We start from the raw sequence: 26671 nt of genomic DNA, 5'->3' as shown, positions 1-26671 counted from the left end.
TTCCTTTTAGAATATATATATATATATTCTAACAGCAACATCAAACCTATAAGGTATATGTAGAAGCTTTGTTATATCAACCATGTCAAGATGACTTTGAATAAATACTCTAAATATTTTTTTTCCCTAAATTTGGTTCGATTGCTCAGGAAGAATTAGTAACTGTGAAGTATAAATTTTTTAACAGAAGTACACATATTGTTTGTTCTAGGGATCATGAACAAAATTTAAAATCAAATGTAATCCATAGAAATGAATTTGTTCCTACATGTAATAGGTAGGATTCACTAGGATTCATGTGCCGAACTTTTTTTTTTTTTTTTTTTTTTTTGAGAGAGAGAGGGGTGCGGTTAGGTAGGGGGGCAGGGAAGGTAGGGGCAGAGGGACAGAGAGAATTCTAAGCAGGTTCCATGCCCAGTACAGAGCCCAATGCAGGCTCCATCTCAATCTTCAGATCACAACCTGAGCTGAAATCAAGGGCTGGATGCTTAACCGACTGAGCCACCCAGGTGCTATGTGCCAAACTTTCTAACTTCTGGGGTTTCCTTTCCTGTTTCCCGGTGGAGGGGAAAGCATAAAATTACTAGCTCCTCCCTTCCTCCTCCCCTCTGTACCCTCCCTTAACTCATTCCCTTTGAAAGGATGAATGACTTATTTGGCCACTGAGTTTGAGGGCAGAACCTGCATGCATAGATGGCTTGTTATTTCTTCTCTTTTCTCATAAGTATATTTGATATATGTATGACTGGGGAGGGGTATATTAAATTCTGGGGTTTGGTATCAGAAAGCAACTAACCTGTAGATAATTGGCTTTATTAGCAACAAAGTGTATTTTGGTTTCACATTTTATTCTTTTGGTCTTATTTCTCATTTAGTTCAAACTGAGGTGGGAGAGATGGATGTTATGTATGGTTTCCATAAGTCCATGACAGTTGTCTGATGGGATTCCAGATATTGAAAATATAGCTCAAAATTCCCCCCAAAAAAGTCATGTTATGTTGTTCTGTTTTTGCCAGTTTCATCTGATTATAAAACCAAAATATATTGAAAATTTTATAAAAATTAAATAAGATATATAATAAAATACAAAAGATTAAAATACAAGAAGGAAATAGCTTATTTTAACATAAGCAACTGTAGCTAACATTCTGTCATAGCATATTGGGGTTCTTAATGAGTATTTTAAACATTTATGATTATCTGAAAATATGTTTTATATTGGTGTAGGCAATTAACAACTATGGTATAAACATTTTCCTTGTTCATAAGATACCTAACAAGCTTAATTTTAATCATTCCATTGTCAATGGTTGAGATGCATCACATCATTTTCTTTTAAATCTCCCTTGTATTGGGGATTTATTTCTAATTTCTCACCATTGTATGTACTGTTGTTAAAAATATCCTTGTGCCAAAATCACTGTTTGCATTTCTTTCATATAGACCTCATACAAGGAAATTTCCAAATGCATATTTACACAACAAACTCAATTTCCAAAAAAGTAATAGGAATTTAAATGGTCATTGTAGAAAAATTGGAAAAATATAAAACCACTTGGACTTCCAGAAAATCTATATTAACTTATAAAAGTTTTGCATACCCTTTAGTTTTAATATCAACCTGGGCTTCCTGCCTAACTTTCCTATAGATACAGTACAGTGCACTAAATGAGGTTAACTACAATTTCCTAATTGTAATTTCTTCAAGATCAATTACTGGGACATGCAGACATGTTTCACATTGACTCCTTTGGAGCATTCATCTTAGGAACTAACACAGTATGTCTGAAGTTACACTAGCTTAAAAGGGAAAAACTGGGTCTAAAATAACCGTTGCAAAACAGTTTCTATTTTATAATCACTTCTTCTGTGGAATGTACTCCTTTTCTGCCCCTAATTCAAATATCTCAGAGAATTCATGGAGTTTCTAGGCTACGTTCAGCATCCCCCTGAGTTAGACACCTGGGGTATCTCCAGGTACATGTACATACATGTACAGCATGTATGGTTCTCCTCAGTCTGGCACATTGGGTGATATCCCTCAGTATTGCTGTCACACAAAGCATTAGCCATATGCTAACATAGTCAACCACCACCATGTTTCAATCTATTAAGTATTTTCAAATTAAACAATTCACAGATTTCTTTATTCCTCCTCCCTCTATAAATGTATTTCTTAAATCGTATTTTCCATCCCAGGGAGAAATACTATTATCCACCCAGTTGCTAAAATCAAATCCAAGAGTTCATCCTTAATTTCTTTAGTTTTCTCACTCTTGACATCCAATCCACATTATTTCTTGTCAGTTTTTCCCCAAAACATATTCTATGTATTTCCACTTCTCTCCAGTTTCACTACTATGTCCCTGGTCTAAGTTTCAACCATATTTCCCTTGGACTCCTAGAATAGTGCCTATCTGGCCTTCTGTTTCTACTTCTGCTCCAGAAAACTCTTTTGCACTGAAGCTCTAGGGATCTTTCCAAAATGTAAATCATGTCAAGTAACTGCACCCTGATCAAAATCCTTCAATGTCTTTCCATTGCAAAGAGATTAAGCTTTCTATATCTTAATCTAAACTGCAAGGCCCTACATGCATGAGACCCTGCCTGAATTACTGATTTCATTTCATAATGCTCATGAACTAAGCCTTCCCACTCTGCTTTGCTCAGATCCTTCAATAGCTGGCTCCTTGTCATTTAGAGTTCATCTCACATGACAATTTAAGTGAAAAAGCATCTTTTTAACATATATGTATTAGGATTTCCTTCCTACTTGATGATGCCTTATAACATATTAATTTCATAATTAAGTACAGTAGCAAATAATATTTTTTTGAAAATTATATGGAGAGTAAATTTTCTGAGCACTTCTCTGTGAATAACTCTCATTTGCATTAAAAATTGAAAAATAAAATGGCCATATTAAAAATTCCTGGAGAATACTTTTCCTCACAAGTATAGATATAGATTCCATATGTCCTGGCACTTAGTGTTTCAAAGAAATATGAAATAAATTAGTTTTTTCTTTTATTAAAAAAGCCCCTGTAGTTTTCATTTTTTTTTTAAGATTTTATTTATTTATTTGAGAGAGAATGAGAGATAGAGAGCACAAGAGGGAAGAGGGTCAGAGGGAGAAGCAGACTCCCTGCTGAGCAGGGAGCCCAATGTGGGACTCGATCCCGGGACTCCAGGATCATGACCTGAGCCGAAGGCAGTCGCTTAACCAACTGAGCCAGCCAGGCGCCCCAGTTTTCATTTTTAATTGAAGACTTGTAAGGTATTTCCTAATTATTAAGGTTCTAAAATGTTATGGGACATATGTAGATTTTCAGATTTGTTGATAATGTTCAATACTTTCAAAGAGCATATTCTGATAATTCATAATACCAGAAAGTCTTCTTAATATATTTTGTTGATTTTGTTTTCATCTGTTCCTCAGAAGTAGCTAAAAGAAATACTACAGTGAGTTCCCTCCAGTTCTGCTGCTTCAGATCTATCAGCTTCTCCCTCATCAGTTTATTCTTTTTATTGCTTTTTTCTCTATGTTCCAGAGGCTTGATTGGGAGTCATTGGGTGTTGGTTTTCTATTATGTTCTTGAGTTTATTTGTAGTTATTCCTTATGTAATCTACTTCAATTTTCCATATGTTTGTTTTCACACACACATGCACAAATGTGATATCAACATATACACATGCATGTGTATGCATTTCTCCTTAATGACATCCCTTTTTGAAACTTTTTTTGCTACTTGTTATTTTTTATTTAAATTCAATTAACACATAATGTATTACTAGTTCCAGATGTGGAGGACAGTGATTCATCAGTCTTAAATAATACCCAGTGCTCATTACATCATGCGCCCTCCTTAATGTCCATCATGCAGTTAACCCCATCCTCCCATCCACCCCCACTCCGGCAACCCTCAGTTTGTTTCTTAGTCTCTTATGGTTTGTCTCCCTTCTGATTTCATCTTGTTTTATTTTTTCCTCTCTTCCCCTATGATCCTCTGTTTTGTTTCTTAAATTCCACATGAGTGAGATCATATGATAATTGTCTTTCTCTGACTTATTTCACTTAGCATAATACCCTCTAGTTCTATCCATGTCATCGCAAATGGCAAGATTTCATTTTTTTGATGGCTGAGTAGTATTCCATTGTGTGTGTGAGTGTGTGTGTGTGTGTGTGTGTGTGTGTGTGTGTGTACCACCTCTTCTTTATCCATTCATCTGTCAACAGACATATGGGCTCTTTTCATAGTTTGGCTATTGTGGACATTGCTGATATAAACATTGGGGTGCAGGTGCCTCTTCAGATCACTATGTTTGTATCTTTGGGGTAAATCCCTAGTAGTGCAATTGCTGGGTCATAGTGTAGCTCTATTTTCAACTTTTTGAGCCATCTCCATACTGTTTTCCAGAGTGGCTATAACAGCTTGCATTCCCACCAACAGTGTAGGAGGGTTCCCCTTTCTCTGCATCCCTGCCAACATCTGTCGTTTCCTGACTTGTTCATTTTAGCCATTCTGACTGGAGTGAGGTGATATCTCATTGCCATTTTGATTTGTATTTCCCTGATGCTGAGTGATGTTGAGCATCTTTTCATATGTCTGTTGGCCATTTGTTTGTCTTCTTTGGAGAAATGTCTGTTCATATCTTCTGCCCATTTCTTGATTGGATTATTTGTTCTTTCGGTGTTGAGTTTAAGGTTTTTTTATTTTTATTTTTATTTATTTGAGAGAAAGAGACAGCGAGAGAGAGCACAAGTGGGGAGGAGAGGGAGAAGCAGGCTCCCCACAAGCAGGGAGCCTAATGTGGGGCTCGATCCCAGGACCCTGGGACCATGACCTGAGCCAAAGGCAGATGCTTAACTGACTGAGCCACTGAGGCACCCTGACTTTGATAAGTTCTTTAGAGATTTTGGATACTAGCCCTTTATCTGATATGTCATTTGCAAATATCTTCTCCCATACTGTCACTTGTTGTTTGGTTTTGTTGACTGTTTCCTTTGCTGTGCAGTTTTTTTTATTTTGATGAAATCCTAATAGTTCATTTTTGCCTTTGTTTCCCTTGCCTTTGGAGAATTGTTTAGCAAGAAATTGCTGTGGCTGAGGTAGGAAGAGGTTGCTGCCTGTATTCTCCTCTAGGATTTTGATGGATTCCTGTCTCACATTTAGTTCTTTCATCTAATTTGAGTCTATTTTTGCATATCCAGTTTCATTCTTCTGTACATGGCTGTCCAATTTTCCTAACACCATTTGTTGAAGAGATTGTCTTTTTTCCATTGGACATTCTTTCCTGCTTTGTTGAAGGTTAGTTGACTATAGGGTTGAGGGTCCATTTCTGGACTCTCTATTCTGTTCCAATGATCTATGTGTCTGTTTTTGTGCCAGTATCATACTATCTTGATGATTACAGCTTTGTAATATAGCTTGAAGTCTGGAATCAGCTATAGTTTTCTTTTCCAGTATTCCTTTGGCTATTCGGGGTCTTTTCTGGTTCCATACAAATTTTAGGATTATTTGTTCCAGATTTGTGAAAATAGTTGATGGTATTTTGATAGGAATTGCATTGAATGTGTAGATTGCTCTAGGTAGCATAGACATTTTAACAATATTTATTCCCCCAATCCATGAGCATGGAATGTTTTTCCATATCTTTGTGTCTTCCTCAATTTCTTTCATAAGTATTCTGTAGTTTTTAAGAGTCCAGATCCATTACCTTTTTGGTTAGGCTATTCCTAGTTATCTTATGGTTTTTGGTACAATTGTAAATGGGATCAACTCCTTAATTTCTTTTTCTTCTGTCTCACTCTTAATGTATAGAAATGCAGCTGTTGTCTGTGCATTGATTTTATACCCTGCCACTTTGCTGAATTCTTTTATGAGTTCTAGCAATTTTGGGGTGGAGTCCTTTGGTTTTTCCACATAGAGTATCGTGTCATCTGTGGAGAGTGAGAGTTTGACTTCTTCTTTGCTGATTTGGATGCCTTTTATTTCTTTGTGTTGTCTGATTGCTGAAGCTAAGCCTTCTAGTAGTTATTTGAACAACAATGGTGATAGTGAACATCCCTGCCTTGTTCTTGACCTTAGGGGAAAGGCTCTCAGTTTTCCTCATTGAGAATGATATTTGCTGTGGGCTTTTCATAGATGGTTTTTATGATATTGAGGTATGTTCCATCTATCCCTACACTGTGAAGATTTTTAATCAAGAAAGGATGCTGTACTTTGTCAAATGCTTTTTCTATATATATTGAGAGGACCTTATGGTCCTTGCCCTTTCTATTATTAATGTAATGTATCACACTGATTTGTCAAAGTTGAACCACCCTCGCAGCCCAGGAATAAATCCCACTTGGTCATGGTGAATAATCCTTTTAATGTACTGTTGGGTCTTATTGGCTATTATCTTAGTGAGAATTTTTGCATACATGTTCATCAGGGATATTGGTCTATAATTCTCCTTTTTGGTGAGGTCTTTGTCTTGTTTGGGTATCAAACCAGGTATTCTGGCCTCATAGAAAAAGTTTGGAAGTTTTCCTTCCATTTCTATTTTTTGAAAGAGCTTCAGAAGAATAGGTATTAATTCTTCTTTAAATGTATGATAGTGGGGCACCTGGGTGGCTCAGTCATTAAGTGTCTGCCTTCAGCTCAGGTCATGATCCCAGGGTCCTGGGATCTAGCCCTGCATCGGGCTCCCTCCTCTGTGGGGAAGCCTGCTTCTCCCTCTCCTACTCCCCCTGCTTGTGTTCCCTCTCTCGCTGTGCCTCTCTCTGTTAAATAAATAAATAAAAATCTTAAAAAAAATAAAAAATAAATAAAAATAAATAAATGTTTGATAGAATTCCCCTGGGAAGCCAACCAGCCCTGGACTCTTTTTTGTTGGGAGATTTCTGACTACTGCTTCAATTTCCTTGCTGGTTATGGGTCTGTTCAGGTTTTCTATTTCTTCCTATTTCAGTTTTGGTAATGTACAGGTCTCAAGGAATGAATGCATCCATTTATTCTAGACTGACTAATTTATTGGCATATAGTTGCTCATAATATGTTCTTGTAATTGTTCGTATTTCTTCCGTATTGGTTGTGATCTCTCCTCTTTCATTCATGATTTTATTTACCTGGGCCCTTTCTCTTTTCTTTTTGATAAGTTTGGCCAGGGGCTTATCAATCTTATTAATTCTTTCAGAGAACAAGTTCCTAGTATCCTTGATCTGTTCTACTGTTCCATTGGTTTCTATTTCATTGATTTCTGCTCTAATCTTTATTAATTATCTTCTCCTGCTGAGCTTAGTCTTTATTTGTTGTTCTTTCTCCAGCTCCCTCCCACTTTTTTAAAGATTTATTTATTTATTTATTTGAACGAGAGTGAGAGAGCACAGGCAGTGGGGAGAGCAGCAGAGGGAGAGGGAGAAGCAGGCTCCTCACTGAGGAGGGAGCCTGATGTGGGGCTCAGTCCCAGGACCTGAGCCATCATGACCTGAGCCAAAGGCAGACACTTAACCAACTAAGCCACCTGGGTGCCCCTCTCTAGCTCCTTTAGGTGTAAGGTCAGCGTGTGTATGGAGACCTTTCTTATTTCTTGAGAAAGGCTTGTATTGCTATGTACTTCCCTCTTAGGACTGCCTTTGCTGCCTCCCAAAGGTTTTGAACAGCATGTATTCATTTTCATTTGTTTCCATGAATTTTTTAAACTCTTCTTTAATTTCCTGGTTGACCCCTTCATTCTTTAGTAGGATGCTCTTTAACCTCCATGTATTTGAGTTCTTTCCAACATTTCCTCTTGTGATTGAGTTCTAGTTTCAAAGCACTGTGGTCTGAAAATATGCAGGGAGTGATCCCGATATTTTGGTACAGATTGAAACATGATTTGTGACCCATTATGTGATCTGTTTTGGAGAATGTTCCAAGTGCACTCAAGAAGAATGTTAGTCTGTTGCTTTAGGATGGAATGCTCGGAATAGATCTGTGAAGTCCATATGGTTCAGTATGTATTTCAAAGCTCTTGTTTCCTTGTTAATCTTCTGCTTAGATGATCTGTCCATTGCAGTGAATGGGGTGTTAAAGTCCCCTACTATTATTAGTGATGTGTTTCTTTAAATTTATTATTGATTGGTTTATATAATTGGCTGCTCCCATGTTAGGGGCATAGATATTTACAATTGTTAGATCTTCTTGTTGGATAGATCCTGTAACTATGATATAGTGTCCTTCCTCATCTCTTATTACAGTCTTTGGTATATAATCTAATTTGTCTGATAGGAGGATTGTCACCCCAGGTTTCTTTTGATGTCCATTACCATGATAAATGGTTTTCCACCCCCTCACTTTCAATCTGGGGCTGTCTTTGGGTCTAAAATGAGTCTCTTGCAGAGAGCATATTGATGGGTCTTGCTTTTTTATCCAGTCGGTTAACCTATGTCTTTTTGGGGGGGCATTTAGCCCATTTACATTCTGAGTAACTATTGAAAGATATGAATTTATTGCCATTGTATTACCTATAAAGTCACTGTTTCCATATACTGTCTCTGTTCCTTTCCACTCTGTTACTTTTGGGCTCTCTCTTCATTTAAAGGATCCCTTTTAATATTTCTTGAAGGGCTTGTTTAGTGATCACAATTTTTTTTTTAGTTTCCGTTTGTCCTGGAAACTTTTTTTTTTTTAATTTGAGAGAGAGAGACAGAGAGAGAGAGAGAGAAAGCACAAGTTGGGGGGAGAGGCAGAGGGAGAGGGAGAAGCAGACTGCCCACTGAGCAGGGAGCCTGATGCAGGGCTTGATCCCAGGACCCCGGGACCATGACCTGAGCCGAAGGCAGACACTTAACCAATTGAGCCACCGAGGCACCTCTGTCCTGGTAGCTTTTTATCTCTCCTCCTATTTTGAATGTCATTCTAGATGGATAAAGTATTCTTGACTGTGTATTTTTCTCATTTAGTACCCTGAATATATCATGCCAATCCTTTCTGGCCTGCCAGGTCTCTGTGGATAGGTCTGCTTCCAGTCTAATATTTCTACCCTTAGAGGTTATGGACCTCTTGTCCTGAGGTGCTTCTCTTTGTCTCTGAGAACTGCAAGTTTCACTATTATGTTGGGGTGTTGACCTATTTTTACTGACTTGTAGGGTGGTTCTCTGTGCCTCTTGGACTTGAATGTCTGTTTCCTTCCCCAGATTAGGGAAGTTATTCACTATAATTTGTTCTAATATACCTCTGCTCCCCACCCTCTCTCTCTTTTGCCTCTTCTTCTGGGATCCCAATTGTTCTAATATTGTTTTGCTTTATGATTATCACTTATCTCTCGAATTCTCCCCCTGTGATCCAGTAGTTATTTAGCTCTCTTTTTCTCAGCTTCTTTATTCGCCATCATTTGTCTTCTATATAACTAATTCTGTCTTCTGCTTCATTTATTCTAGCAGTTTGAGCCTCCATTTTTGTTTGCATCTCATCAATAGCCTTTTTTATTTCAAATTGATTTGATTTTAGTTCTTTTATTTTTTTCACAAAGGGATTTTCTAGTGTCTTCTACACCATTTTCAAGCCCAGCTAATATCTTTTTATTCTGAACTCTAGTTCCAACATCTTACTTTTGTCCATACTGATTAGGTTCCTGGCAGTCAGTACTGCCCCTTATTCCCTTTTTTGAGGTGAATTTTTCCATTTTGTCATTTTTTTCCAGAGAAGAATAGATGAACAAGAGAACAAAATACTAAAATGGCAGCAATGACCCCAAAGAAATATACACTAAACAAATTAGAAAAGACCCAAAATGGAAAAATCAATCAATCAATCAATCAATAAGAGGGAATATAATTAGATCAGTGGACAGAACAGAGCAATCCTGGATCCTGTGTGTATTTTGGTCTGTTTGTTTGAGAACTAGATCCCAAAATTTTAAAGAAAGAAAAACTTATATATGTACTAAAAATAAAATGAAATACAATGAAAGGATAGAATATAATTGTAAAAATGAAAAATAAAAAGATTTTTTTTTAAAAGTTGATAAAATAAGAAATTGGTTGAAAAAGGAAAGAAAAAAAATAAAATTCAAAGACTAAAGAATCATGGGGTTGGGGGGGGCATGAATTCTATATACTATTTTCCCCTAGCCACTGGAGTTTTGTAGTTCTCTATGATCAGTAAATTTGATCTTGGCTGGATGTTCTTTCTGATCTTCTAGGGAGGGGCCTGTTGCTTTGATTCTCAAGTGTCTTTGCCTTGGCTTGATTGCACCACCCTTGCCAGGAGGCCAGGCTAAGAAATCTGCTCCAGATCACTCCATGTATCTTCTGTTCCCTGAAGGCCTTTCTCAATGCTTTAGGCTATGAGAATGAAAAGGGCAGCCTCCCAATCTCCAGCCCTGGAGCCCAGAGCTTGGGGCCCCCCCTCTCCTCTGTCCACCCTCAGGGAAAAGCAATCACTCCTGTCTCCCTGGTCTCTGACCGCACTCTGTGCTCACCTAGCCTGTGACCAAGGGTTTCTATCTCAGGCATGCAAGCCCATTTCAAGTCTCCAAACCCTGCAGACTCCTGCAGTTTGCACCAGAGCCACTCCTCCCAGGGGAGGAAGGGGATGGGTCTTGCGGGGTGTTCTGCTACTAGCTGGACCCCTGCTCGGAGAGCAGTTGCCCATCAGAGACACAGTTCACAGTATATTGCAACCCTTAGCTGGGAGCACACTTCTGGGCTAACTGATTGCAGCCGGCTTCCCCACTCTGTTGCCTGGGAACTCTGCTACACTCAGGCACCCCCAGTCTTCCTGTGATCCTAGGGATCCTGAGACCTCACTGTCCCACCTAGAATTCCACCCTTCTTAACACCTGAGTGTCTTTCAGACAGGGATGTCCCTCGCAGGAGGGAGACGACTTCTAAAAATTCTGCTTTTGTGCTCCTCTGCTTTATCACTTGCTGGTAGCCGGCTGAGGAGGCTCCCTCCTCCCACAGTCTATCATCCCATATATCACCTCAGATTCACTTCTCTGCACCTCCTACCTTGCAGAAAGTGGTCACTTTTCTATTTGTAGAGTTGCGGCAATTCTTTTCTTAGATCTCCGGTTGAATTCACAGGTGTTCGGAATGATTTGATATCTAGCTGAATTCCTGGGACCAGATGAAACTATGTCTCCTACTCCTCCACCATCTTGGACTCCCTTTTTGTAACTTTTTTTATTTTGTTTCTTTGGTGGGGGGAGAGGATCAGTTGAATTTAAGTGGTTATTTTAAAAGGCAGCTGCTAGGCTGCTTGTTTCTAAAACTCTATTGCACTAGATACTAAGATCCAATTAATTTCTAATAAATGTGTTATAAGAATATTCTTATGGTCAAATCTTAAAATACCTCTTATTATATCCCTTTTTAATGAATTTTATGTATAAAAGGCTCTTAAAAGGTTCACAGTAAAGAAACAAATTAACTTTGTTTAATCTTTTATTTTTCAAACTTATACATGTTCACCTTCTATTTTGATAGTTGATGTCGTTTAGAATGTATCACAGATATGTCATACAGTAGCTTGCCTTACTCAACACTGTCTCAAATTTGTTGTCAATGTATACAAGAAATAAAAATATTACTTTTTAAACTCCACTGATTTTAGAGTTTTGGATATGATTTAGATTTTACAAATTAGATAGAGAAGTCTTCAGCCCCATGAAGTAAGAAAGGTTCCCAATTGAGATTTTTACTTTCGGGTGGAGTTACTTATGGAAGAGAGGCAGGGAACAGACATATTTACTAGTGAGAATCCTTACAGAGGTGCCACAGTCCTGGAAATAATAGCTTTGGTAACAACTTCCTATCAGTCCCAATCTACTGAGGGGCAGAGGTGGCATTCACATTGGTCTCTGGGTCTATGGTCTTGGTTTAGGGAATAATTCTTTAGAAATTTAGGTTTGAATGTGTCAATTTATTCCTCTAAAAGATGCTTTGAATTCATTATCTCTTAATAAACCTAATTCTATTTAAAGTCTCTGGAAATAATCCTGCTATTTTTAAGTTACTACTTTTTATGTTTAGTAATTGTTACCACAGGCAATGAAAGTAACAACAGAGTTTCTAAAGGAAATGGGAGTCAGGAATGATTAACTGACCTAACTGGGGTTTAAGACAGCAAAAAAACTATCACCATTAGAGAATGAAAAACTGGTAAAACAAATACAGATATAAAACCCACTTATTTCATGACAGCACACCATTGCTGGGGTGTGGTATCACTGCTATAAATCCACCAGTGCAGGAATGCTTTAAAACAGCACTATCAGGTCTCTTGTATGAAAGTTAATGTATTGATAGTTACACATAGAGACTCCAATAATATGATTGAGACATTTTGGTGGACTGAAATAAATCTGTATATCCCAAACTTTTAAATTCCATGAGATTCTTCTGACAGCAGAGCCTGCCTCTTTACAAATGCAATGAAGTAATTCATGCCCTGAAAAACTTGTAATGACATCATTTGCACTATTTACATTGATAATTTCTTCATGCCCCATTCTCTCATCCTTCCCTAATTACCTCTAGATTTATAACTATATTCAGTTGTAGCTTGCACAGAAAATTGTATGCAATTTGAACTCAAAAGGAGAAGACTTACATACCAAAATAATTACCAGATCTAAATTAATTTATGTCAGTGTAAATCTTGAGCCTATGTATGGAAATGGATTCAGAATGCTTCATGAGAGAAGAGTCTTATATTTAACTGAAACTGGCTTCATCAATAAGGGCATACCAATTATTTATCAAAGGTGCCAACTCCCAGTTGTTTGACCAACATCTGGACTCAATGTTGGTCAATGCTAAATACAGTTGAGTTGGTGGAAATTGTTTGGTATAACATTATAGGAATGAATCCCAGAGGTCACACATGGATTTTTGGTTTATATAATCTGATTAGTAAAAGGTGAGAAACAGACTAAATCCTCTTGTAATAGTGCTAATACCTTGGCCGACTCACTAATGGCATTTACTGGCTGGAGAGTCCTTATCTTGACATACTTTTAGCAGGATATAGCTGATGTATTTAGGATCATTTATGGTTAACACCTGGAATCTATTAATCTTTGAAATCCTTTAGGCATGGCTCCGTAAAAAATGTCATTTAAACTATGTAACTGTTGGAGTATAAATTGAAGATATTTCATGACCAAAATAGCTTCTTTTAGAGTAACACACATCACTCAGGGACCTCCCATGTTAAATCTGGGCCAAGGAGCATGCTAACATGAAAAGCAGAGATCTGGAGAGTGGTTTTGGTAATCCAGATTTCTTCAGCTTTCATGTTTGTTTCACTATTACCTGCATCCTTAAAAGTATTACCACCAGGGCGCCTGGGTGGCTCAGTTGGTTAAGCGACTGCCTTTGGCTCAGGTCATGATCCTGGAGTCCCGGGATCGAGTCCCACATCAGGCTTCCTGCTCAGCAGCGAGTCTGCTTCTCCCTCTGACCCTCTTCCCTCTCGTGCTTTCTATCTCTCATTCTCTCTCTCTCTCTCAAATAAATAAAATCTTTAAAAAAAAAAAAAAGTATTACCACCATTTGATACAGGGTAAGACCAGTGATTCTCATTTGGTGACCTGATACTTCATATTACTGCCACACCATCGGCCAGAACTGGGAGCTATGAGTCACAGCCATTTGAAAGGGAGGCTGGAAAATATAGTCTGAATTCTGGATGGTCAAATAGCTCACTAAAAAAAAAAAAAAAATAGAGGATTCACTTATAAGAAAGAAGAGAAGTCTATATTGAGGCAGTTCACTGTCTCCAACACAGAAGGTAGAGAGAAGGAAATCAAAGAGCTTTTTAGGGACTTCTGAAGAAGGATAATCATGCTTGATCAGAGTGACTTGTTAGGCTATTGGCTTTTGGATCATAGATGGACTCCTAGCCTAAGTTTGAGTGTCTTGGTTGTGATCTCTCTTCTTCCTTTGTCTGCTTCAGTCACCATTAGGGCATTGCTTCCATACCTCGGACTTTGTTAGAGTGGCCACAATTGATATAGCCCTATCTGTTTGTATCACTTTAACCATTTGTTTTCAGTCAGGTTTCTGAAAAGTGAAAGGTAGTTTTGATTAAAATTTATCTCTGTGGAATCCAAAATAGTAAAACAAATGAACAAATAAAATAATACAAAACAAACTCATAGATAGAGAAAACAGACTATTGGTCACCAGAGGGAAAAGGCACTAGGGGGTGGGCAAATGGATGAAGGAGGCCAACAATATGGTGATGGATAATAACTGGACTTGCAATCATCACTTTGTAGTGTCATACAGATACAGAATTTTAAAGCTGTCCACCTAAAACTTGTCTTAAAAAAAGAAATTCTCATTATGCCCAGAATGGCTTTTGGTTTTGTTAATAAAGATTTTTTTAAAGATTTATTTATTTATTTGAAAGAGAGGGAATGAGAGAGAAAGAGAGAGAGAGAGAGCACATGAGAGGGGGGAGGGTCAGAGGGAGAAGCAGACTCCTTGCTGAGCAGGGAGCCCGATGCGGGACTCGATTCCAGGACTCCAGGATCATGAACTGAGCCGAAGGCAGTCACTTAACCAGCTAAGCCACCCAGGCGCCCCACGATTTTCAAAATTTTTAACTCCTGTTATATAATGTTTACTTTTAATACAAGTTAAGTTTCAAAAAAAGTCCATTCAAATTCTTTATTTTCACCATAACTTTTAGTATATCTTAAAATAGTTTGGTTAGATTATAAGCTCCATTTACAAATTTGATTAAGTGAAAGAAAAAATGCATAACAAAACTCTAAAGTGTTGATATAAATCTCCGTGTAATAACATTTGGTAGGCATGCTTATAATATTAATTTATCCATTTATTAAAACTTATCTATTAAGGGCTTTTATAGTATTTTCTATCAAGCCAGGATGAAGAACACTTTATTAAATTGTCATGTTTTTCTTGTCACATTACATTTGCAGTAAAACCTCCATATCAAACCCCAAACCACACCAATCTTAAATTCTTAAACATCTAGAGGATGAATGAGGTGGCTTGCCAGGGTTTGTGCAGGTGTGGTAACAAAGAGCCTGGAGGAAATACATTTACCCAACAATAAAAGAAAGAGACTAGACCCCAAGAAAAATGTCTTCAGGAACCAAACAAGGAACTATATTAGGATATAAGATAATAATTAACAATAAGTCTATAGCCAATTAAAAGCAATCTCTATGTGGTGTACCTGAAACTAATGTGACATTGTGGCAATTATATTTCAATTAAAAAAAAAAAGAAAAGAAAGGCCAAACTGAAGGCCTTAAAAACATACTAATAAACAATAAATACTGCCCATAAACTACTAGTGTGTAATCTCTATTCTGGACATTAAGATTTGGTTAAAGGAAAGTGAGCCACTGTGTTCGCTCTAAACAAAACGTCAAGTAAGAGAGCAAAGAGAGGAAGGAGCTATTTGCCGAAGGTCTCCCTTGGAACAGTGAGCAATGCCACGGCATCAGCAGCTGCTGCAGGGATGCAGGCAGTGCCAAGAGAAGGCAGGTCCTCAGACCGCACATCAGGGCTGACAACATCAGGATATGACTGACCTCTTTCCTAGCAGAGATCCCCCTGAGTATTGTTAGAACAGAGTGTGCTGGCAGTAAATTTGGTGGCACCTGTGGCCAAACAACTTCCTTTGTTGTTCATAATACCAGAAGTTATCATTGATGATGATAATAGAAAATATGCACATGCCTTTCTTTGTGCCACACACTTTCCAAGGACTTACATGTATTGACACACTGGATTCTGTGGCCTTAGCTCTCTCTCAAAGTCACATATGGTATGTGTTGAGTCAAGATTCAAACTCAAAATCTGTGTTTCTAAACACTAAGCTATGCCGATTGGACAGAGTGTATAATTAAGGGAACATGATAGAGATTTGCAGAGAATCCCAGAATGATTTGGAAACTTTAAGGTTTAGCAGGAGTGAAGATTAGAGAGGAGGTGATATCACCAGAGAACTCCTGTGGGGTCTTTGATGTGACCTTATTTTCACTCTTATGGTAGTTCTTGGCAAACATAGGTTGCAGATTACTTTATCTAATATTTTATCTACCTATTTATTTTATTAATATTTTATTTAATCCATTTTATCTAATGAATTCTCTTAAGTAATTCAAAGGTAAAATGTATGCCTCTGAACATGATCTTGGCCAAATTTCAATTATGAAATTTAAATATTTCCCTTTGTTTTTTTGCAATATGTCCATAGGAAAGATGAAAAAGGAGCACAGGTTAACATAGATATACTTTTCAAGAGTTTGCAGTTTAAAGTTCTCAAAAGTAAAATACATTTTCTGAAAATCAAAACAATGTTTATGTAAATAATATTGCATCTGGACACAGGTACAGATTTTTTTTCACAGTGTTAATAGATGACAATCAATTCCAACCGATATTAGCTGCATGGGAATCATGTTATAAATGTAAAGAAGCCCAGATTCCAGATTATGTAACTTATATATGCTGTTTTTAAAATATTCAAATTTATAGATTGTATGTTAGATTTATGCTGAAGTTTTAATTGCTTAATTATAAATATTAAACTGAGTTTCCATCCTCATTAAAAGCTTTCAAAGTCTCAGCTCCTAGAGAAGTGGTATTCAAACTTAAAATCACAGATTTCTTACTAATTATTAACCATTACTCCCAATATAAATGTTAAAGCAAATTGTAATTATAAGTAATTAACCTTACATGCTATACATTTTATAAGCATGGTTAAAATACTCAAAATACAGATCTTTAAAAAATAGAGATAATTTTTTATCTTTCTAATCACAGGAACTTCAGAGCATTTTTAACTCAGAAAATGAACTACAAGAGAGAGCGCTCTTTATTTTTAAATATAATGTATGTAAATCCCTATTTTTGATAATCTGATTTTTTCCCCAAATGTTGCCAACTTCTTATAAGATGTGATAAAATCATCATTGCTTTGTCTCATGATATAGCAGATAAAGAGCTTTAATTATGTGTTAATTATCATATTTGCTTTTTTGTTGTTTATGATTTTTGAATCATTGGTGCTATTTTTAATAGGCTGTTTGCTTACAGGAATGTTTTAAGGTCATTATCCAACTTTGAGACTTATTTAGTTTAAACTAACTAATATAACCCATAAATCATGTTATCCTGCTATATGTACACTGGACTTATTCAGAATACAAAGGAACAAACTACTGAGAGTGCCACCTAAACCTACTGTCTCATGGAACTTCACTCTTAGGGGTAACATCCTATTATGTACATTACATATGACCTTCTGATATATAACAGCCTTAGAGAAGGTGTCAGTCTTGACACCTTTAAATATATATTTAATATATTATATTAAATATTAAAACTTAGCTAAGTTTTAATATTAAATTTAACAAAGCATAGTTCTATTTATATTTTTAAATTAAAATTGTATTAAAATGTATATTTCTCATTTTAGATAACTGCTATTTAGATCATTGGTATGCGGTTATTTTTAGTTATCAGTAATGCACACTAGAAAGATAATAAAAAATACACACATATATTTTAAAAAGTCCCTTAAATATTTTGAAACAATATTTTCTGTAAGATATGTGGTCCAATCACTCTGAGCAGTTTTTTCAGGTCTTATGCCTAAATAAAAAACAAATAATTAACAACACATATTGTGCTTTTAAATTTTGAAGTCAGACATTAAGTTACAACAGAGTACAAAATTGATTTATGAAAGCAGTATCCTTTCTAATCATATTTTTATTATAAATTTTATTTACTTTGAAACAAATAGTTTTTTTTTAAGATTTTATTTATTTAACTGAGAGAGAGAATGAGAGAGAGCACATGAGAGGAGGGAGGGTCAGAGGGAGAAGCAGACTCCCTGCCTAGCAGGGAGCCCGATGCGGGACTCGATCCGGGGACTCCAGGATCATGACCTGAGCCAAAGGCAGTCGCTTAACCAACTGAGCCACCCAGGCGCCCAAAACAAATAGGTTTTATATGTTACTTTTATAGCGTTCAATTCCCACTATCCATGTTTAACATAAAATATATAATAGAGGGTTTTGTTTGTTGTTTTTTAAACCAAGAGTAGAGTAGTAATATATTCATTAAATATTGCCTGCTCGCCTAGTATGAAAAGCACAGTTTACTTTGACAATACATTGTAAATCAGTAAAACTATGCATGGCAATTTTTTTTTTCTTTTTATCTTTTGACCCTCTTCAGCCATTTCTCCCACCCCATAGTCCCTGACTCTGGCACCCACCAATCTATTCTCTGTATCCATGAGTTTTGTTGTTGTTGTTGTAGTTTTGTTTGTTTTAGATTCTATAAGAGAGTTTATATGGTATTAGTCTTTCTCTAACTTATTTCACTTGGCATAAGGCCCTTGAGGTCCATCCGTATTCTTGCAAATGACAAATTTCATTCTTTATATGGCTGAATAATATTTCATTACATGTGTGTGTGTATCTACAATTTCTTTATCCATTTATCCATTGATGAGTACTTAGGTTGTGCCCATGTCTTGGTTATTGCGAATAATGCTGCAATGAACATGAGAGTGCAGATACCTTTTTATATTAGTGTTTTTGTTTTCTTTAGATAAATACCCACACGTGGAATTGATGGATCGCATGGTATTTTTTATTTTTTTAGGAATTTTCATACTGTTTTCCTCAGTGACTGTCCCAATTTACATTCCCACCAATAGGGCACAAAGTTTCTCTTTTCTCCACATCCTCAACAACACTTGTTTCTTTTTGTTTTTGTTTTTTTAATTTTTTAAGTAGCACTTATACTACATATGAGGTAATACCTCACTGTGGTTTTCACTTGCATTTCCCTAATGTTTAATGATGTTGAGTGTCTTTTCAATGTACCTGTTGGCCATCTGTATTGCATCTTTGGAAAAATGTCTATTCAGAACTTCTGCCCATTTTTTTAATTGGATTGCTTTTTGCTGTTGAGTTATATGAGTTGTTTATATATTTTGGATATTAGTCCCTTATCAGATATATGATTTGTAAATATTTTCTCACATTCTGTAGGTTGCCCTGTTGTTGATGATTTCCTTCACTATGTAGAGCTTGTTAATATGATGTAGTCTCACTTAATTCTGCTTTTGTTGCTTTTGCTTTTGGTGCCAGATTCAAAAAAATTATCACAAACATCTATTTCAGGGAGTTTACCACCTACGTTTTCTTCTAGAAATTTTATGGTTTCAGGTTTTATGATCAAGTCTTTAATCCATTTTGAGTTAATTTTTGTGTTTGGAGTAAGATAGTGGTTGAATTTTATTCTTTGGCAGTGGCTGTCCAATTTTCCCAACATTGTTTATTAAAGAGACTGTCCTTTCCCCATTGTATATTTTTGGCTCCTTGGTTGTAAATTAATTGGCCATATATGCATGGGTTTATTTCTGGCCTCTCCGTTCAGTTCCAGTGATCTATGTGTCTGTTTTTATGCCAAAACCATACTGTTTTGTTTTGTTTTGTTTTTAAGATTTACTTTAGAGAGAAAGTGCACAAGTGGGGAGAAGGGCAGAGAGAGAGAATCTTTCAAGCAGACTCCCTGCTGAGCATGGAGCCCAATGCGGGGCTCAATCCTAGGACCAATGAGATCATGACCTGAGCCAAAACCGAGAGTCAGATGCTTAACCATCTAAGCCACCCAGGCACTCCTACCATACTGTTTTGATTAGTATGGCTTTATAATATAGTTTGAAATTGGAGAGCATGATGCCTCCAGTTTTGTTCTTTTTCAAGATTGTTTTTGCTTTTTAGGGTTTTTTGTGATTCCATACAGATCTTAGGATTGATTTTTCTATTTCTTTGAAAGATGTCATTGAAATTTTGATAGGGATTGCATTGAATCCATACAGCTTTGGGTAATATGGACACTTTAACAATATTGATTCTAACAAATCATGGGCACAAGATATGTTTCCATTTATTTGTGTCTTCTTCAGTCTCTCTCATTAAAGTCTGTAGTCTTCAACATACAGATCTTTCACCTTCTTTGTGGAATTTCTTCCTAGATATTTTATTTTTGATGCTATTATAAAGGGCATTGTTTTCTTTATTTCTCTTTCTAATAGTTTGTTATTGGTGTATAGAAATGCAGTTGATGGGGTGTCTTGGTGGCTCAGTTGGATGAGTGTCCAACTTTTGGTTTCAGCTTGGGTTATGATCTCAGGGTTTTAAGATCGAGCCCCAAGTTGCGCTCTGCACTTAGCAAGTAGCGTGCTGAAGATTGTCTCTCTCCCTCTCCCTCTGCCCTTCCCCCCACTTGCACTCTCTCTCTCTCTCTCTCTCTAAAATAAATAAATAAATAAATAAATAAATAAATAAATCTTAAAAAATGCAATTGATTTTTGTGTATTGATTTTATATCCTGCAACTTTACTGAATTCATTCATTAATTCTAACAGTGTTTATATATTCTTTAGGATAATCTATATATAATATGTCATCTGCAAATAGTGACAGTTTTACTTCTTCCTTTCCAATTTGAATGCCTTTAATTTATTTTACTTGTCTAATTGCTCTGGCTAGAACTTTCAATACGATGGTGAATAAACATGGCAAAACTGGGCGTCCTTGTCTTGTTCCTGATCTTAGAGGAAAAGCTTTCAGATTTTCACCATTGAGTGTAATGCTAGTTGTGGATTTGTTACATATGGCCTTTATTATGTTCCCTCTATACCCACTTTGTTGAGAGTTTTTATCATAAATGAATGTTGAATTTTTTAAGTGTTTATTATGTATCTATTGAGATGAGATGATCATGATTTTTATTCTTCATTTTGTTCCTGTGGTGTATCACATTTCCTTATTTGCAGATGCTGAAACATCTTTGCATCCCCAAAATAAAATGCACTTCATTATGTTGTATGATCCTTTTTATGTATGGTTGAATTTAGTTCGATATTTTTTGAGGATTTTTGCATCTGTGTTCATCAGGGATATTGGTATATATATATATTTTTTTTCTTGTGGTATCCTTATCCGGTTTTGGTATCAGGATAATGCTGGCCTAATAAAATGAGTTTAGAAGAATTCCTCACTCTTCCTTTTTTGGAATAGTTTGAAAGGGAACAGTTTAAATGTTTGGTAGAGTTCAACAGTTAAACCATCTGGTCCTGGACTTTTGTTTGTTGTGAGGTTTTTAATTACTGATTCAATCTCTTTATTAATAATTAATCTCAGATTTCCACATCATCATGATTTAACCTTGGTAGGTTTTTATGTTTCTAGGAATTTATCCATTTTTCTGGGTTGTCCAATTTGATGCCATGTGATTGTTCATAGCAGTCTTTTATGATCCTTTGTATTTCTGTGGCATTAGTTATATTTCCACTTTCATTCTAATTTTGAGTCCTCTCTTTTTTTCTTGGTGAGTCTGGCTAAAGACTTGTCAAACAAACAAACAAACAAACAAAAAGCTGTTAGTTTCATTAATTTTCTCTATTCTCATGCTAGCCTCTATTTCATTTATTTTTGCTTTAATCTTTGTTTCTTCTTTCCTTGTATTAACTTGAGGCTTCATTTGTTCTTTTTCTGTTTCTTGTGTAAATTTGCATTGTTTGAGAATTTTGTTGTTTCTTAAGGTATGCATTTATTAGTATGTTTTAAAGTCTGTTTTGTTTGATATAAGTATAGCTACCCCAGCTTTCTTTTGGTTTCCATTTGCATAAAATATATTTTTCCAACCCTTCACTTTCAGTCTGTATGTGTCCTGAGACCTGATATGAGTCTCCTGTAGGTAGTATAAAGATGAGTCTTGTGTGTGTGTGTGTGTGTGTGTGTGTGTGTGTGTGTGTGTGTGTTTTGAATCCATTCAGCTACTGTAGGTCTTTTTATTAGATCATATAGTCCTTTTACATTTAAAGTAATTATTGATAGTTTATGTACTTATTGCCATTTGGTAATTGTTTATTGGCTGTTTTTGTAGTTCCTCTCTTCTGTCTTGTCTCCTTTTGTGGTTTGATGCCATTCTTTAGTGGTATACTTCTATTTCTTTCTCTTTTTTCTGTGTATTTAGTGGTTTTTGTTTTTTGTTTTGTTTTGTTTGTTTGTTTTTTGCTTTGTGGTTACCATGGGGCTTACAAATAATTTATATCTATGTCAGTCTATTTTAAGTTGATAATAACTAAGTTTGATACCATTCTAAAGGTCAACATTTTTACTTTCACCCCCCCACACACATTTTATGTTTTTGATAACTTATTTTACATCTTTTTGTCCTGTATACCCCTTAACTAATTATAATAGTAGGGGTTTTTTTTTTACTACTTTTGTCTTTTAACCTTTATATTAGCCTTATAAGTGATTAATATACTACTTTTACTATATATTTACCTCACCAGTGAGATTTTTTCCTATGTTTTCTTATTATCAATTAGCACGCTTTCTTTTCAGCCTAATACAGTCCCTTTCACATTTCTTGTAAGGCCAGTTTAGTGTTGATGAACTCCTTCAGCTTTTGCTTGTCTGGAAAAGCATCATTTCTGAATAATAACTTTGAAGGTAGTTATTATTGGGTGGATATTTTTTCTTTGAACACTTTGAATATACTGTATCACTCCTTTGGCCTGCCAAATGTGAGTTGAAAAGTCTACTGATATTCTAATGAGGGTTCCATTGTATGTAATTAGTTGTTTTTCTCTTGCTGCTCTTAATATTCTTTTCTTTTCTTTAACTTTTTACATTGTGATTAAAATGTGTGTTGGTATGGTTGTGTTTGAGTTTCTCTTATTATGGACTCAAGCTTCCTGAATCTGCATGTCTGTTTCCTTTTCCAAGTTAGGAAAACTTTCAGCCAGTATGTCTTCAAACAAGATTTTTGCCCCTTTCTCTGTCTTCTCCTTCTGGGAGCCCTATAATGAATGTTAGTCCGTCTGATGTTGTCCCACAAACCCCTTATGCTATATTCACATTTTATTTTATTTTTTTTTCTTTTTTGCTGTTCTGATTGGGTAAATTCTGCCTTTTCTTCTAGTTGGCTAATCTTCTGATTCATCTAGTCTGCTGTTGAACCCTTCTAGTGTGTTTTTTAGTTCAGTTATTGTATTCTTTAGCTTTGTGCCTTCTATTTGGTACTTTCTTATTTTTTCATTTCTTTGTTGAAGTTCTCACTATGGTCATCTATTCTTCTCCCGTGTCAGTGGGCATCTTAAGGACTATGACTTTGAACCCTTTATCAGGTAAACTATTTATCTCTGTTTCATTAGTTGTTTTTTTTTTTTCCTGAAGTTTTGTCTTGTCCTTTCAATATTATAATGAAAGAATACATAAAAGTATGAAAAGTTATCCATAATGGTGGTGAATTAATCTAAATTTTTTAAATACAAAGTGAATTCTACTTGAGCTGACATCTGTGATTGAGTATATTTACAGTATCCACATCTGATTTATATTTCCTGAATTCATCTGCATCTTCATAGGTGACACATTGTGAGCTATTTAACAATAAGGTTTTCTGTTTCTTTGAGGGTATCATATTTTCAGTTTTAAAAGCCTCATGTTAAAAGTAGTTTTTATTTCAGTTTTATGAATGGAGTAATTAAGGCACAGGGATTTTTTTTTTAAATTAACTATAAATGTGGTTTTTTTTAAAGATTTTATTTATTTATTTGACACAGAGAGAGAGATAGTGAGAGAGAGAGAGAGAGAGAGAGAAAGAGCACAAGCAGGGGGAGCAGCAGGCAGAGGGAGAAGCAGGCTTCCTGCATGAGCAGGGAGCCTGATGTGGGGCTCGATCCCAGGGCTCTGGAATCATGACCTGAGCTGAAGGCAGCAGTTTAACCAACTGAGCCACCCAGGCGCCCCAAGGCACAGGGATTTTAAGGTGTCACTGATAAACTACTGAGACTCTCAACTGGATCACATTTTCCACTGGAAATTAAATGTAAATTCAAATAACAATTATTCTATGCAGTTTTCTGGGTCTGCTAGTTCATAATAGTCATTCTGTGGCAGCTAAAGAGATCACATTCATAATATTTCCACACATTCACCTGCCAATGAGTTCATTTTCAAGCACTCTGTGCACTGTGATAAAAGGTGTTTCCCATGTCATATGCTGAGTGAGCTGCCCCTTTAGCAAAAGACTAAGTTAGGGGAATTTGTTATGGGAGCTGAGTGCATCAAGATGTGAGTAGAGTGAGAGCAAAGATGTGGTTTCTATCAATGCCCAATGCCTAATAAAAATAGAGTTCCTTCAGAGGAAGGAAGTTGTTCATCACCATAGACATTAGGATAGTCGGCACTTTTTAGAAAGAAATAATAAGCTTTAAAAATGCTAAAAAACGCCTAAAGACAGTGGTTTAATTGTTGCTTTATCTAGTCCACTGGTCATGCCTCTTCTAAGTTTATTTATAAATGCAGGGGCTTGCCTTGTACTACTTTCTCAAAGAAGTGAACTTCTGTTTAGAAAAGCAAGGGGAGGACATTTCTCAGTGGGTAATAAAAGGTTATAGTCATAGATAGTATGAGTGAAAAGACCAGGGCACCTATATAATTAAAATATAATGAGCAGTATCCTGGAAAATCTGTATTTAAGGCCCCCAATTCCAATATGTTGCTTTTGAAAGGCAGATAGGAGAGGACCTAACATGAGGGAATGTTTCTACCAAGATGTGTTTCTTAACAAGTGAAAATCTATTACTCATAGTCATCAGACTTCTGAATCACTTAGGATCCATTTATTTTCAAGAAATAGATACCTAGTTAAGGTAGGCTAAATAATAGAAATTTATATTTTCCTGTAATAAATAGTCCACATATGGAAAGTTCCAGAGCCGAATACAGCAGCTGAGCAAATTAGGCCTCTAGGTTCATTTCACTGATACATTATTGGATTACTCCTTTTCGTTTTCAAAAGTCTGTGGTAGCCTCTGAAGATTATTTCTTTATTATAATGACCTAAAAAGAAAGAGGGCAAGGACTGTTTATCCTTATCTATCTGTTTTACTTGGAAGAAAATGTTTTCTGGAAGCCCCTATCATACTTCCATTTATAATTCAGATGCCAAAAGTGAGTCATATGTTCATTCTTAAGCTAATTATTTGTGAATTGGGATGGGATTCCATAATAGACATAGATCAAATACGACTTATTCCCTGGGACAGGGATATGAAAAAAGAAACAAGGATGAAGTGGGCATTTGTTAATAGGTAGCTAATCAACATGATCTGGTCGATCATTTTATTTACTTTTTTTTTTTAATCCTGACTCATCCTGTATGCATTGGAAGTAACAAAAAATATCTCATGGGATTTCATTAAACACCAGTTGAGTTTGTGTGCTGGATGTTACAAATATAAACATTGCTTTGAAACAGATCTTAGTAGAAGATTCATTTTACTCATTTATTCATTTACTCAGTCTAAGGGCAAGATTTGAGAAACAGCAACAACAAAAACGTTTCCCATATGAAGAGCCTAAATAGACATTGTCCATGCGAGGGTCAGGTGTGGAAGCATAATACGCAGGAGCAAGAGAAGCAAAATTTAAAAGGACACAACAACAAACAGCCAATTTGGCCTCGAGGAACTGTAAGTCGGTTCATGTTTCTGAAGAGTGTAGCTCAAGGCTAGTGGTTGCTGGACATAAGGTCGTATATTGCCTTTCTTAAAATTAATATTACAGAGTTATAAATGAATAAATTGTTATGAACTGAATGTGTCCCATCCAAAATTCCTGTGTTATAACCATCAATGTGATGTATTTGAAGATAAAATCTTTGGAGATAATTATATTTAGATGAAGTCTTGAGGGTAGAGCCCTCATGATGAGATTAGTGCCCTAAAAGAAAAGATCAGAGCTTTCACTCTCTCCCACCGTCACCCATCCTTTCCTACCCTCTCCTTACCACATGAGGACACGTTAAGAAGACTGCCACCTGCGAGCCAGAAACAGAGCTCCTACTAAGAACCAGTGAGCCAAGACCTTGATCTTGGACTACCCTACTACAGAACTGTGAGAAAGATATTTCTGTTGTTTAAGCCACCCAGCCTATGGTATTTTGATATAACAGCTGGAGTTCAGACACAAATATACAAAAACATTGGAATACTTGCATAACCTACAGAAACTTAAAGGAATCAGAAGCACAGCAGAGAAGTCAATTAACATCAATCTCAGAACAGAATCATAGACAAGAAGCAGAGCACAAAAGTCACTTAACCTCAACAAATGTCTTAAGGACAGAAGGATGAAGGAAATCTAAATGCTTATTATGAACAGGAAAACAAGCTGCTTATGTAAATATCTAAGAACCTATCATGGTAAAGAACTCTGAGATCACTGCACTTGAATAGTATTCCAGAGAAAGAGACAGAGGTCATACCAGCCTCCTAGAAATTGCTATATTCTTCAAAATATTGAAGAATAAGGGGGCCGCTTATACTTCTGGTAGATATTATTGTGTGTTGGGGGTTCAGGGGGTGGAGTCACTGCTAAAAGATCTGCAAGGTGGTTATTGGTCTCAGGGGGCAGCTGAGTTTTGGTTAGAGCAATCAGATGAACAGTAGGTTCCTAGAAGTAGTGAAGATTTGGGAAAATTTGCTAGGGACCGAGATTAGGAGCCAGACTAGGGACAATATGGCTTTCTTTTTGAGAATTTTCTTTGGTTGTTATGCTGCAGATCAGGATACTCTTAATGGAAATTCTTAGATTCTA

Source organism: Zalophus californianus, chromosome 2 (genome assembly GCF_009762305.2).
Source record: "Zalophus californianus isolate mZalCal1 chromosome 2, mZalCal1.pri.v2, whole genome shotgun sequence".
NCBI classification, from domain to species: Eukaryota; Metazoa; Chordata; class Mammalia; order Carnivora; family Otariidae; genus Zalophus; species Zalophus californianus.
Note: the sequence above shows the minus strand (reverse complement) of the source record.